This window comes from Trichechus manatus, unplaced genomic scaffold (genome assembly GCF_000243295.1).
Source record: "Trichechus manatus latirostris isolate Lorelei unplaced genomic scaffold, TriManLat1.0 scaffold00341, whole genome shotgun sequence".
Taxonomy (NCBI): Eukaryota; Metazoa; Chordata; class Mammalia; order Sirenia; family Trichechidae; genus Trichechus; species Trichechus manatus.
The window spans coordinates 146,967-162,723 of NW_004444277.1; the positions used below are offsets into that span (position 1 = coordinate 146,967).

Below are 15,757 nucleotides of genomic sequence, written 5' to 3' on the forward strand. Positions count from 1 at the left end.
GTTTCTAGAAATTTGTCCATTTCCTCTAGGTTTTCAAATTTGTTGGAGTATAGTTTTTCATAATACTCTGTTATGATCCATTTCATTTCAGTTCGGTCTGTTTTAATGTCCCCCATTTCATTTCTAACTTGTGTTATTTGCGTCCTCTCATTTTTCTTTTGTCAATTTGGCCAGTGGTTTGTCCATTTTGTTGATCCTTTCAAGAACCAACTTTTGGTTTTGTTGATTCTTTCTATTGTTCTTCTATTCTCTATTTCATTTATTTCTGCTCTGATATGTATTATTTCCTTTCTTCAGTTGGCTTCTTTTGCTGTTCTATTTTATTTGTTCGAGTTGTGTAGCTAATGTTTTGATTTTGTCCCTTTCTTCTTTTTTGATATGTATATCTATTGCTATAAATTGACCTCTGAGCACTGCCTTTGCTGTGTCCCAAAGCTTTTGGTATGATGTGTTTTAATTCTTCTTTGATTCTAGGAACTTTTTTATTCCATCTCTGATTTCTTCTATTACCCAGTGGTTTGTAAGCAGGGTGTTATTCAGTTTCCATGTAAATGATTCTTTTTCCTTGCTGTTCCTGTTGTTAATTTCTACCTTGATGGCGTTGTCATCAGAGAAGATACTTTGTATTATACTTTGTATCATTATACTTTGTATTTTGATAATATTTTGTATTACCTCAATGTTTTGAATTTTGTTGAGGGTTTCTCTGTGGCCTAAGATGTGGTCTTTTCTGGAGAACGTTCCATGTGCATTGGAAAACAATATGTACTTCGCAGCTGTAGGGTGGAGTGTTCTATATATGTCTATGAGGTCAAGTTGGCTGATTGTGCCCTTTAGATCTGCTGTATCTTTGTTGAGTTTCTTTCTAGACGTTCTGTCCTTTACTGAGAGTGGTGTGTTGAAGTCTCCTACTATTATAGTGGAAGTGTCAATTTCTCTTTTCAGTGCTATTACAGTTTATGTATTTTGGAGCCCTGTCATTGGGTGCATAGATATTTATTATGGTTATGTCTTCATGCTGGATCGTCCCTTTAAGCATGATATAGTACCCTTCTTTTTCTTTTATGGTGGATTTTGTTTTAAAGTCTATTTTATCTGAGATTAGTATTGCCTCTCCTCTTTTTTGGTGGCTGTTTACTTGATATATTTTTTCCATCCTTTGTTTCTAATAAATTTACATCTTTCTTTCTAAGGTGTGTCTCTTGTAGACAGCATATTGATGGATCCTGTTCTTTTATCCATTCTGTCACTCTCTGTCTCTTTACGGGTATGTTTAGGCCATTTACTTTCAGTGTAATTATTGATAGTTGTGAGTTTATTGCTGTCATTTTGTGGTGCTGACTTTTTCTTTGTTCCTCTTAGTGTCCTGTGCTGAATTCTTTTTGTCTGTGGATTTCTTTTTCATTTCTTTTGTTTTTGTAGATTTTGTTTTTACCGGTGACTTTATGTTTTCCTTCTTTACTTTGATGAGTAGGTTTGTAAACTTTCTTTGTGGTTACCTTGAAATTTACCCTTATCTTCCTAGGTTTGAACCAGTCTATTATTACTTGGTATCACCTTTCCTCCCTCTCCATTAGAAAGTTCTATACTTACACCATTTATTCCCTCTTTTATTGTTCTGACGTTGTTGTCATTTACAGATTAACTTATCTGGCTCCTTGTTGTATATCTTTTGGTTTTGAATAGTCCTTGAGAGTTTATTTCCTAGGTTGGTATCTGGCTGGTGCTATCTTGCATCCTAGATTCAAGCTGTATTCTGATGTTATTTGTTCTCAAGCCGGACTCCCTTTAATATTTTTTATAAGTTTGGTTTGCTTTATACATAGTCCCTCAATTTCTGTGTATCTGGAAATGTCCTAATTTCACCATTATATTTGAACGAGTGTTTTCCAGGATATATTATTCTTGGTTGGCAAGTTTTTCTTTCAAGATTTTATATATATCATCCCATTGCCTTCTTGCCTGCATGGTTTCTGCTGAGTAATGAGAGCTTAATCTTAGTGTTTCTCCTCTGTATGTGACTTTTCATTTTTTTCAAGCTGGTCTCAGGATTCATTCATTGTCTTTGGTTTTAGTGAGTGTGATTATGATATGCCTTGGTGAATTTCTTTTGGCGTCTATCCTATATGGGGTTCGTTGAGCTTCCTGGATGGTGAGCTTTTCATCTTTCATGATATTAGGGAAGTTTTCTGTCAGTAATTCTTAAATGATCCTCTCTGTGTTTTCCGTTTTCTCCTCCTGTTCTGGAACTCCGATCACTCAGAAATTTTTGCTTTTGATTATATCCCACATAGTTCTCAGGGTTTCTTCTTTTGTCTTCATTCTATTTTTTCTGATTTTTCCTCAGACAGAGTTGGCCAGGTGTTTGTCTTCAATTTCACTGATCCTGTCTTCCATTATTTGAAACCTGCTCCTCAGCCCTTCTATGATACTGTCCATTTCTGAAATCTTGTTGTTTATCTTTTGGATTTCTAATTATTATTTTTGTGTGATTTCTAATCGTGAATTTATTTTGGCATTTTGTTCCTGTATTATTCTCCTGAATTCTTCTTCTTTTTTTTTTGGTCTGTATTTTCCACGAATTTGTCTACCTTTCCCATGAATTTGTCTATTTTTTCCTCATTTTTGTCTGCTTTTTGTTTCAACCCTTGGATAGCTCTGAATATTGGAGACTTAAACTCCCTATCAGGTAGTTCTAGTGCCTTTTCTTCTACTGGAAAGTCATCTGGTATTTCATTTTGGATGTCTACTGGAACCACCCTGTCCTGTTTTTTAATATGTTTTGATATTGTCTACCATCTTTGGGATATTCAAGTAGTTATTTTCTTCACTTATTGATTGTATATTTCTCTGTTTCATCCTGCTTTTTTGTTTTGTTTGGTTTGGTTCTGTCTGAGCAGGTGGGCTGTGCATTCTTTGTTGTTGCTCGTCTGCAGGCAAAGTACTTGTGCAATGGGCAAGGCCAGTCATTGAGCTGTGGTGGAGCAGAGTAGGTCCAGCTTAAGGGGAGGGGCTGGGATGGGTTGTTTGTGGCACATACTGGGGCCAACTGGGTGGTCCAGGAGTCAGTGCAGGGTATGTTCTGGTGGACCATACTTGTGCTGCTTGGGGGTGTAATGTTCAATGCACAGTGCAGGTAGGATGGATAGGAGAGGCTGTGATGTGCGGAGCTAAGATGGGTATGGGAAAGGAGAGAGAGAGAAACAGGAGCCCCAAAAAACCAACCAAACAACAATTTAAAAAAGTGCTGAGGGAGCTTGCCTTTGGAGTAGAGAGACGAGAAACTGAGAAATGGAGAAAAACCAAAAGAAAAAGGAAAAAAAAATTAAAGAAAAAGAAAATAAATGCTCCTGCGATCTCATCTGCGACAAGGGAAGTGGCTCCCATACCTTGGGGCACAGCCCGTCTAGAAGGGGCAGAGATGGCACACAGCACCAGGTATTCAGGGGACAGGAAGGGAAGGAAAGCAGAGAGAGATGAGAAACTGAGAAACGAAGAAAACAAAAAGAAAAAAGGAAAAGAGAAAAGAAAAAGTAATAAAAAAAGAAACAAAGAAAGGCCCCCAGGGATCCCACTGGTGCGGCTATGCAGACTGGGCAAGTGGCTCCCAAGCCACGCAATACAGCCCGGCTAAAAGGGGCAGAGATATCACACAGCACCAGGTATTCAGGAGACCGGAAAAGAAGGTAAGTATAGAGAGACGAGAAACTGAGGAATGAAGAAAGACGAAAAAGAAAAAGAAAGAAATGCTCCCAGGGATCCCACCAGTGTGGCTGTACAGACTGGGGAAGTGGATCCCAAGCCAGGCAGTACAGCCCAGCTAGAGGGGCTCCCAAGCTGTGGAAAAAAAAAGAAAACAAACACACAAAACAAAAATGCCCCTGGGGACCCCACCACATGGCGGTGCAGACCAGGGAAGCAGTTTCCCAGCCGAGAGGCACTTCACAGCCTGTCAAGAAGAAGCAAAGATGGCACTTGGAGCCAGGTGTTTGAGAGAAAGGAGGGGGAAGAGATGAGAGGCAGGGAAGAAACCAAAAGAAGTGGAAAAAACACCACCAGAAATGGCACTGAGGGAGCCAGCTGGTGTAGGCGTGGTGAATGCAAGCAACACGAGGCTGGCGCCTCCCAGGCGAGGCACTGCAGTCAGCTGGGAAGCCACGGAGGCCGATCAGGGGGAAGAAGGGTGGGGGCGGGAAAGCGTATATTGCTCATTACTTGCTGCTCTGTCTCCTGCTGGGAGCTCCATGAAGCTGCTTTTGAGTACTCCCTGTCCGCCAATCTCCTACAGGAGTCCAGGATGGCAAATCTGTGCTGCATTAGCTGATAAGGGACCTCTGCTCTTATCTCTCGTTGCTCTCTGTTCTCTGTCAGTTTCTTATTCCATTCGGTATTTGGCTGAGTTCTTTATCTCTTCATATGATGCTTAGAGTTTCAGGATTGACACGTGTCTCTGTTTGACTTAGTCTTTCGGATCTTTGCTGCAGAGGGACAGCATGGTGCTTCTGTCTATAGCGCCATGTTGGCTCCCTCACTTTTTGATTTTTTTTTGTTGTTTATGTATTTGCTTGTTCATTGTCAGGCTTCTCCACTAATATGTGAGCTCGGTGAGAGAAGGGACCTTATCTGTTTCCTGGGAATCCTTTCTGACTTGTTTTCTGCTGAATCCCCAATATCTAGTATAGGGCCTGGTAAATAGTAGGTGCTCAACATGTATTTGTTAAATGGAGGAGGAATAGACCCTCATCAAATAATGCAACCAATGAATACATAATTGCAAGTGTACTGAGAAGTGCAAGGAAAGAGAAACGCAGGGGATGATATAAAGAAAAACGAGAATCTAGTTTAGGCAGAGGTATTAATCCAGTCCTCTCCCTTGAACTCTTCCTTTATATTTTTCCCACTCCCTTTGATTTTCTACAGTTGTGTTCTATGGTGATATGGGGTGAGGTCAGCACAAAGGATTGTTTCTAGATAATATATCCATCCACCCCTTGTTTGTTTAACTACCTCCAATAAGGTAGAATTTGCCAGAGGATTTTCAAAACAAGTTCTTCCCTTGGGTCAGAAAAACTGTGGCCTGAATCATTCACAAGATATTCATTATAGCATGGGATAGAGTCATAATTCTATGGTTCACATTCAATCCTTGCTGTCCTAAAATCAGCAGGGTCTTTCTCCAATACAAGGTCAGATGCAAATTGTTTCCCCACTGTGCAAAAGAAATTTTCATAAAAGCTAACCTGAAAGTGTGCTAACAGAATTAATTCCATTTACGATACTCGCTTCTGTTTTCAGACCAACTGAATTTTTTTTAATCTGCTTATAATTTTTGTCTTTTTCTACCATAGTCTCATTTGAGAATTGAGTTGAAAAAGACTTTGGATAGACCTGATTTTTCTTTCTGGGATCTGCACTGATCACCTCGTTATCAAGTTTTTATTTTTGTTTTTCTTCTTGTTAACAATATAATTCTACTTAGCATGAGGACTAAAACTAAAATGCAAAGGAACATTTTCTATGAGATGGATATTTACCTGACAGGGCCCATGGATTGTCACCCCACAGCCTCCTTGTCCCTAGAGAAAATGTGAGAACATTCCCCATGCACAATGCTTCTGAAGCTCTGGGCAGCTGCTCTCTTTCAAAGACTCTAAAATCATCATGAAATTATGTCACCAGAAGGAGTTCAATTTCTAGTGGACCAGCTGCTGTTTTGTGTAGACAGATTTATCAGAGGGTTGAATGCTGAGAATAACCTCAAGTATGGGGACATTGTAATTATGGATTCCAAGTGGAAGAATCCACAACCAAAGATATCATCACAAGAGAATGCATCTGAATCTGTGTCCTCTGCTCCTCTAGGGTTAACCCAAATAGGCTATTTATCTGCAGTGTCAGCCTTACAAAATCTGTCTTGAGTATCCTTGATTTTTCTTAAGCTGAAATTCAGGGGAACACACACACATACTCACACTTTTAGAACTTGAGGACACATGTAAAACGCATATAGGCAAAAATCTCTCATCAGAAAGATTACAAAAGGACTGCCCTGACCATTTTATTTTCTATTTCACACATTATTCGGAAATATTCTGAAAGTTGATGTGTTGGTGAGATTGCTAGTTGTCATTTGAAAGACAGTTTTGAATAGAAACTAGTGAAGAAAACATCAACAGTGATATGTCATAGAAGTTCCAGTGGGAAGGTCCAATGTTCTACTGCGTTTTTGGGAGAATTAACAACCTTTACAACTGATGTTAAAAATTCATCAACTCTCACAGTTAAATGAAACTAATTTGATCTCTTAAAGTAGTTGTCTACACCATATGACACTACCTTTTATAATCATCTTTCTAAGAATAAAAAGAAGCTTCCACTGAAACCCACGCTTTATATTTCAATTGAATTTTTCCATTTCTTTATTTTGTTGGCATATTTTCTCACAGAGCTTTTCCTTTTCTATTCCCTTTCATGTAAATTTCCACCAGTATTCAGTTATGAGCAATTTCCTATATTTTCTTCTCTTCTCATTCCTGGACAATTTCTTCTACTGTTGTATTTCAAGTACAATATATGTGTTGATTCTCAAATACAGTACAACCTGCAAAAGCAGGAACCTGTGTAAGGCAGTAACCTGTCAGAGAAGGAAAACTCAAATATTTTCCACTAATAGAGAGCTATAGACAAGTGGTATGAATGCACACCGTCAAAGACAGAAAACTTGTGGGACCCGGAAAAACAAGCCAATCCCATCGAGTTCTGGCTCTCACGGGTTTCACTCTAATTCCCAGCCCTGCTCATTATCTTGAATCACAACCCCAAACACTCTGCTATCAGCTGCACTTTTTTGTTATATATCTAGCAGTCATCAAAACTCATCTTTAAACTTAGTACATCTACTCAACCACCCTAATTTTTTTCCACATAGTAAGCTCCTTAGTGCCATAAATAATGTTATTATCAAAGTAGGCTGTGAACCTCTCATCCTCCAATCCACATATACATGCAGTTAGTAAAGAAATCCTTCTGGTTTGATTTCCACCTCTTTTCCTTCTTCAAAGCCACTTCTCAAGTTTAGACTCTACTCTTCTCTGGGCCTACTGCAATACCCCCCTAACTGGCCTTTCTGCTTCCAGTCTCTCTCTATGCTGTCATTTTTTACACTGCTTTTCCATTGGCCTTCCTAAAACACAGATCGAACCAGGCTGCTCTTCTGTTCCTTTTTTTTTTTTTTTTTTGATCCTCCTTAGTACATATACTCTAAAGGGAAACATAATACAATATAATCCCAATGCATCTTTTCAGCTTTATTTTTCTTCTAGTCATTTTGAACTATTTCTCATTCTTGGGAAAAAAAAAAAAGAAACCACATACACACAGAGAAAAGGGTGAATTCTTCCAATTTGGGCCTTTGCTCAACCTCTCAACCTCATGCTTTTATAGTTATGGCCCTACTTATTACAGAAGACACAGTTCAAATATTTCCTTCTCCACAAAGTCTTCCCATATCCCCCAATAACACATAACCTCCATAACCTCTCACTCCCACTAACAGAATGCTTTTATAACTGGGCTAGAGAATTTGTTTAGTAATTCTTTTAAAAAATTCCTTCAATAAGTTTCTTGAGTTACTACCATGTATGAGGCATGAGGGTTGTACTGGTGAACAATACAGACTAGCTCCCTCCTCCCTAGTATTCTTTTGGCCAGATAATAAAGAAGAAACCCAGTTGGAAGATACTATAAGAAGTTACAAAGTAACCCCCTGAGGTAGGGGTAGGAGACAACTTAGGTTGGATCATCAAGAAAGTCCTTCTTGATTGTAAACTTCTCATCCTCCATTCCATACCTACAGTTAAGCTGAGGCCTGAATGATGAGGCCTAGTCAAGTGAAGGGGAAAAGTATTCCAGATAGAGGCAACACAAGTTAAAAACATCAAAGATGAGACAAATTGTTCAAGGGACAGAAAAGGTACTGCATACTTAAAGTGAAATGAGTTGATGTTCAAATATTTACTTAACATTTATTATGTGCAGGGTGCTGATCAAAACAGAGATGCTTCTTGCTCTTAAGAGGTGTCAGTCTAATAGGCTATATTTCACTGACCCAACAGTAACATATGTACATCTGTGGGTGTGTGTGTGTATACATACAACTAAAATTGAGATAAGTGCTATAAGCAACTGTAAAGGGGGCTCTGAGGTGTTTGTGAGGTAGCAAAATGGAGATTTCCAGCAAATTTTCACAACTATAGGGACTGAGAAGAGGTCTAGGCTGAAGAGATTAGTCAGTCTTCAACACATAGGTGAATAATTGAAGTGTTGGTTAAAGAAAGGGCTCCAGGCTGAGATCTGAGGAGGCCCAACATTAATCCTAGGCTGTTAAGTGGCAGGAGAGAATTGGCAATTAGAATAGCCTTAATTAAAGTGATCCCAACATCATTTGGGTAGTTATTGATATAAACCTCTTTTTCCTTCTCTTAATTATGTGTTGTTAGATTGCCACCATTATTTTTATTTTCAAGCACTGTAATACAAGTGGTTCAGACTCAATTAATTTTTAAAGGCCTTAAGTAACTATTCAAAGGTCACACAGCTTGAAAGTAGCAAAGGTGGGACCGAAGGCCATGTCTTCTGATTACAAGTTGAGTGTGCTCCAGACTACCTCCAGTCTGAACCCCGCATTCTAAATCTGCCCTTACAGTAGCAAGAAGTGGGTTCTTCTTGAGACACTTGTTTATCAACCTCCCAGTGATGGTTATCCTTGGCTTCAGGAAAAATGTCCCTATTCTGCAATGATTTTGAATGAGATCCTGCAGGCATAAACCTGAAGGCAATTACCTGAAGACACCTGCTCTCAAGCCCAGGCCCTCATTGATAACCTTACACCTGAGCTTTCATTAGCATCGTTACAGTTAAACACAATTTGTTGGGGGTGTAAATAATTATATTTTCCTTGGGAATTGGTTTTGTGCTACACACACATACACTCAAATACATGTATTAATATACACAACTTAAAACAATTGTAACAATAAGTTATCTATGAGCACATGCTTCTGCTGCTCTAAACCCACTATAGAGAAACATCCATGGGACATCATCAACTTGTGAAATGGACCACAGAGATCTTGCCGTCCAATGCTGTTTTAAAGACACCAAATAATTTTGCCCAGAACATTACCGTAAAATACCTAACAATGTCCCAGTTATTGGAAGACAAGACAACTGTGGACTGCTCCTCTCTGTATAGAAAGTCTGGAAGTCACTTCCAAGTCTTTTCCCAGATCTTGGGCATTATACGGAATCCACATCATTTGTCTGTAGTCCTACTATACATGCTAATTAGGGTGAATTTTCCCAAGTAATTAATTTCATGATATTTTATCTGGAAACATATTCCTATTTCCAAGTATTTTTAGGAATATCTGAATTGGGGGAAAATCCTTTAATCACAAAGTTACATTAAAACCTTAAACAGAAAGTAGGGTATAATCCAGGTTAAACTCTGGATAGCCTATACATAGACACCAAGAAGCAAAAGGTGATCTTAGTTCGATAAACCCATTTACTTAGTATCTTTACCATTTTATTCCCTATTCAAGCGAGGGTATGCCACCACGTCCTGGGTCTTTAAACTGTGCTGGTTGCCCCTCCACTGCTGTATTTGCCTTCCAAGTATTCTCTAGACTCCACTACATGTGCTGAACCTTGGCCATGGCCTGGCATGCCCTCCTCAGCTCCACTTCAATGAGTCCATCTGTCCCCTCTATTGCCACCAGCATCACTAGCACAGCACTTGTTAAAGGCTGGTCAAACACAGAGGTATCCCTCAGCCCTCCTGAGTTCTGAAAGAGCAAATTCTGAATATTAAAAAGAAAGTCCACTGGGAAAAGGCAGCATTCATTGTAAATTTATTCACTGTGCTGAATAAGACATGAGACACAGAGCTCAGGGAACAACTTCTCCACTGCCATTTATAGTCTAAGATACATAGTACGTAAATGTGCGTGTATGTGCGTGTGCGAGACAGAGAGATGGTAAAAACAAAGCAGAACTAGAGAGTAAGAGAGTAAAACCTGATATATGTCAAGGATAAGAGCAATGTGGTTTGAAAATAAAATTGAAATAAACAGTTGATTAGTAGAGAATTCAGAAAAAAAAGACTGCTTTATAAATAAAATTCATATTTAAATCCTTTTAAAACTAATACCCCCTAAAAAAAATAAGTCAGTGTGTGTGTCACAGTAGAACTGCACTCCCTAGGGTTTTCAATGGCTGTAATCTCTCCAAAGTAGATTGCCAGGCCTTTCTTCTGAGGTGCTTCTGGGTGGATTTGAACCACCAACCATTCAGTTGGTAGCCAAGCACTTAACCGTTTATGCCACCCAAGGATTCCTTTTGAATTAATAGATTATATTTTTTAGATCAGTTTTAGAGAAAAATTAGGCAGATAATACACAGATTTCCTACATATCCTTCACCTACCATACACAGTTCTATTATTAACATCTTATATTAGAGTAGTGCATTTGTTACAATTAATGAATCATAATAATTGATACATTATTATTAATAACAGTCCATAGTTTACATCAAGGTTCACTCTTTGTGTTGTACAGTTCTCTGGTTTTGACAAATGTATAATGTCATGTATCCACCATTACAGTAGCCTACAGGATAGTTTCACTGCCCTAAGCCCCCATGCTTCACTTATTCATCTCCCTTTCATGTTTTTTTAAACCTAATGTTAGTATATTAATTACTGGTTTCAAGTTCAATTGAGATTAAATCATTAAATCAATTGAATTGTAGATGCAAAGCAAAATTGTAACATACATGCATTCTTTTATATATTTAATTTTTTTTATTGTGCTCTAAGTAAAAGTCCACAGTTCAAGTCAGTCTGTCACACAAAAATCTATACACACATTGCCATGCAACCTCAGCCGTTCTCCCCATAACGTGACAGCGCACTCCTCCTTTCCACCCTGAATTTCCCGTGCCCATTCAACCAGCTCCTGTCCCTTTCTGCCTTCTCATCTCACCTCCGGACAGGAGCTACTCGTTTAGTCTCATGTATCTACTTGAGCTAAGAAGCACTCTCTTCACAAGTATCATTTTATGTCCCATAATCCAGTTTAATCTTTGTCTGAAGAGTTTGCTCTGGGAATGGTTTCAATTCTGGGCTAATAGAGAGTCTGGGGGCCATGTCCTCCGAGGTCCCTCCAGTCACAGTCAGAACACTAAGTCTGGTCTTCTTACTAGAATTTGAGTTCTACACCCCACCTTTCTCCTGCTCCATCAGGGACTCTCTGTTGTGTTCCCCGTCAGGGCAGTCATTGGTGGTAGCCAGGCACCATCTAGTTCTTCTGGTCTCAGGCTGATGGAGTCTCTGGTTCATGTGGCCCTCTCTGTCTCTTGAGCTAACATTTTCCCTGCGTCTTTGGTGTTCTTCATTCTCCTCTGCTCCAAGTGGGTTGGGACCAATTGATGTATCTTAGATGGCTGCTCTCTAGTTTTTAAGACCCTAGCCACCACTCACCAAAGTGGGATGCAGAACATTTTCTTAACACTTTGTTATGCCAATTGACCTAGATGTCCCCTGAAACCATGGTCCCCAGACCCCCACCCCTGCTACTCTGTCCCTTGAAGAGTTTAGTTGTATTCAGGAAGCTTCTTAGCTTTTGTTTTAGTACACTTGTGGTGACTACCCCTGTAGTGTGCGTTGTCCTTCCCTTCACCTAAGATAATTCTTATCTACTATCTAGTTAGTAAATATGCCTCTCCCTCCCTCCTCACCCTCATAACCATCAAAGAATGTTTTCTTCTGTGTTTAAACCATTTCTTGAGTTCTTATAACAGTGGCCTCATACAATATTTGTCCTTTTTCAACTATTTTTACTCAGCATAATGCCTTTCAGATTCATCCATGTTATGTTTCGTGGATTCACCGTTGTTATCATTGTATAGTATTCCACTGTGTGAATATACCATAATATGTTTATCCATTCATCCACTGATGGGCACCTAGGTTGTTTCCATCTTTTTGCTATTGTGAACAGTGCTGCAATGAACATGGCTGTGCATATGTCTATTCGTCTGATGGCTCTTATTTCTCTAGGATATAATTCCAAGGAGTGGGATTGACGGATGGTATGTAACTTCTATTTCCAGCTTTTTAAGGAAGCGCCAAGTCGATTTCAAAAGTGGCTGTACCATTTTACATTCCCACCAACAGTGTATAAGTGTTCCAGTCTCTCCACAACCTCTCCAACATTTATTATTTTGTGTTTTTTGGCTTAATGCTAGCCTTGCTTGGGTGACGTGGTATCTCATTGTAGTTTGATTTGCATTTCTCTAATAGCTAATGATCATGAGCATTTCCTCATGTATCTGTTAGCTGACTGAATGTCTTCTTTGGAGACGTGCCTGTTCATATCCTTTGCCCATTTTTGAATTGGGCTATTTGTCTTTTTGTTGTTGAGATGTTGCATTATCTTGTATATTTTAGAGATTAGACGCTGATCCAATCTGTCATAGCCAAAATTTTTTTCCCAGTCTGTAGGTTGTCTTTTTACTCTTTTGGTGAAGTCTTCTGATGAGCGTGTTTGATTTTTAGGAGCTCTCAGTTATCTAGTTTTTCTTCTGGTGTTTGTGCATTGTTAGTATGTTTTGTACCCTGTTTATGCCATGTATTAGGGCTCCTAGCGTTGTCCCTATTTTTTCTTCCATGATCTTTATCATTTTCGATATTATATTTAGGTCTTTGATCAATGTTGAGGTAGTTTTTGTGCACAATGTGAGGTATGGATCTTGTTTCGTTTTTTTGCAGATGGATAACCAGTTTTGCCAGCACTATTTGATAAAGAGACTCTCTTTTCCTCAATTAACTGACTTTGGGCCTTTGTCAAATATCAGCCACTCATAGGTGGATGAATCTATGTCTGAATCCTCAATTCTATTCCACTGGTCTATGTAACTGTTGTTGTACCAGTACCAGGCTGTTTTGATACCGTGGAGGTATAACAGGTTCTAAAATCAGGTAGTGTGAGGCCTCCCACTTTGTTCTTCTTCTTCAGTAATGCTTTACTTATCTGGGGCCTCTTCTCTTTCCATATGAAGTTGGTGATTTGTTTCTCCATCTCATTAAAAAATATCATTGGAATTTGAATCAGGATTGCATTGTATCTGTTGATCGCTTTGGGTAGAACAGACATGTTCACAATGTTGAGTTTTCCTATCCATGAGCAAGGTATATTTTTCCACTCATGCAGGTCTCTTTTGGTTTCTTGCAGTAGTGTCTTGTAGTTTTATTTGTATAGGTCTTTTACATTTCTGATTAGATTTATTCCTGAGTATTTTATCTTCTTGGGAGCTACTGTAAATGGTATTGATTTGGTGACTTCCTCTTTGATGTTCTCTTTGTTGGTGTAGAAGAATCCAACTGATTTTTGTATGCTTATCTTCTACCCTGATACTTTGCTGATATCTTCTATTAGTTCCAGTAGCTTTCTTGTGGATTTTGGGGGGTTTGCTGTGTATAAGATCATATAATCTGCAAACAGAGATACTTTGACTTCTTCCTTACCAATCTGAATGCCCTGTATTTCTTTTTCTAGCCTAACTGCTCTGAGTAGGACCTCCAGCACAATGTCGAATTAGAATGGTGATAAAGGGCATCCTTGTCTGGTTTCCGTTCTCAAGGGAAGTGCTTTCAGTCTCTCTACTTAGGATGATGTTGGCCATTGCCTTTGTATAAAATGCCCTTCATCATGTTGAGGAATTTCCCTTCTATTCGTATTTTGCTGAGCGTTTGTATCATGAATGGTCCTTGGACTTTGTCAAATGCCTTTTCTGCATCAACTGATAAGATCATGTGGTTCTTGTCTTTTGTTTTATTTATGCGATGGATTACACTGATTGTTTTTCTAATGTTGAACCATCCCTGCATACCTAATAGGAATCCCACTTGGTCATGGTGAGTTATTTTTTTGATATGTTGTTGAATTCTACTGGCTAGAATTTTGTTGAGGATTTTTGCGTCTATGTTCTTGAGGGATATTGGTTTGTAATTTTCTTTTTTTGTGGTGTCTTTACTAGGTTTTGATATCAGGGTTACGTGGCTTCATAGAATGAGTTTGGGAGTATTCCATCCTTTTCGATGCTCTGAAATACCTTTAGAAGTAGTGGTGTTAACTCTTCCCTGAAAGTTTGGTAGAATTCTCCACTGAAACTGTCAGGGGCAGGGCTTTTTTGTTGGGAGTTTTTAAATTTCCTTTTCAATCTCTTTTTTTGTTGTTGTTGTTGTTATAGGTTTATTGAGTTGTTCTACCTCTGTTTGTGTTAGTTTAGGTAGGTAGTGTGTTTCTAGAAATTCGTCCATTTCCTCTAGGTTTTCAAATTTGTTTTCATTGTATTCTGTTATGATTCTTTTAATTTCAGTTGGGTCTGTTGTGATACTGCCCATCTCATGTCTTATTTGGGTTATTTGCTTCCTCTAGTGTTTTTCCTTTGTCAGTTTGGCCAATGGTTTATCAATTTTGTTGATCTTTTCAAAGAGCCAGCTTTTGGTCTTCTTAACTCTTTCAATTGTTTTTCTATTTTCTATTTCATTTAATTCTGCTCTAATTCTTATTATTTCCTTTCTTCTGATGCCTGAGGGCTTCTTTTGCTCTCTCTTTCTACTTGTTCGAGTTGTAGGGTTAATGTTTTGATTTTTGGCCCTTTCTTGTTTTTAAATGTTTACATTAATTGCTATAAATTGACCTCTGAGCACTGCTTTTTCTGTGTCCTGAAGTTTCAGTTAGGATGTATTTTCATTCTCATTTGATTTTGTAAATTTCTTTATTCCATCCAAGTGTGTAATGCAGGCTCTCACCTACAGTCCTAGATGGGCAGAGGTGATTGGAGTAGGCACAGGTATCTGGCTGCAGTAAGGAGTCACACGCTAAGCAAAGCAGGTGGCTGACAGCTGCCCATGTGTCTGGGAGCAAAGTGTGTCCCTCTTCCCTAGAGTGCACTGTTGGGTGGGTTTTGTGTCTGGACTACGGGCACCCAGTGCTGTTGGTTGTAAGGAACGAGACGTACCACTTATTCTTGCACCCGTCACAGGTGGCTAGGTAGCATGGGTGGAGCCACCAGTGCTCAGGCCCCTGATGTGGGTGAGGACCCTGTTTAATGGGTAGAGTGGTATCAAATGTCATGAACGTGCCAGTCCACAATATAGCTGATATAGTGAAGTTAGGTTTCAGGTATATACCTTGGTAAAATGTGCTAATGAGGACCTACACTGTTAAAATGGGCCTACACAGGTCTATGCAGGGGTGAAAGGCATTCTAAGTCTGTGAACCCCTTATGCCTGTGCCCAGGCAAAGGAGCTGTGCCTGCCCTGAGTTCCAAGCTTAGGGTAGCTGGTGGATTATCTTTTCCCTGTATGTTAATTTGTTCCCTCTCCAAGGCCAGGAGAATGGCTCAGGGGGCGTGACTAGTCCTACTTCCGGCCCATGGGACTCAGCAATCCCTGAAGCCTTCCCAGGATCCAGTGCAGAGGAGGGAGGGAGCAGGTAAATGGGAGACAGGTTCTTCACAAACGTGGTGTTTTTTGATCCACCCGGTAGGTTAAATGCATGTTCTTATCTTTTGTCGACTGAGCGCCACTTTTCACTGGCTCTGAACTGAGTATCTGCCGCTCGGTTTCCCCCGACATGGAAAACGCATTCTGAATGTCCCTGCTTACCTCAGAGTGCACGCCAGC

General features: G+C 39.4%; 1 protein-coding gene across 1 annotated transcript in view; it reads right to left on the reverse strand.

The window, feature by feature from the left end:
• The window catches only part of LOC101341638 (nuclear RNA export factor 3), a 183,183-nt gene that overhangs the window by 135,294 nt on the left and 32,132 nt on the right, over positions 1–15,757 (reverse strand). The window lies entirely within an intron of this gene.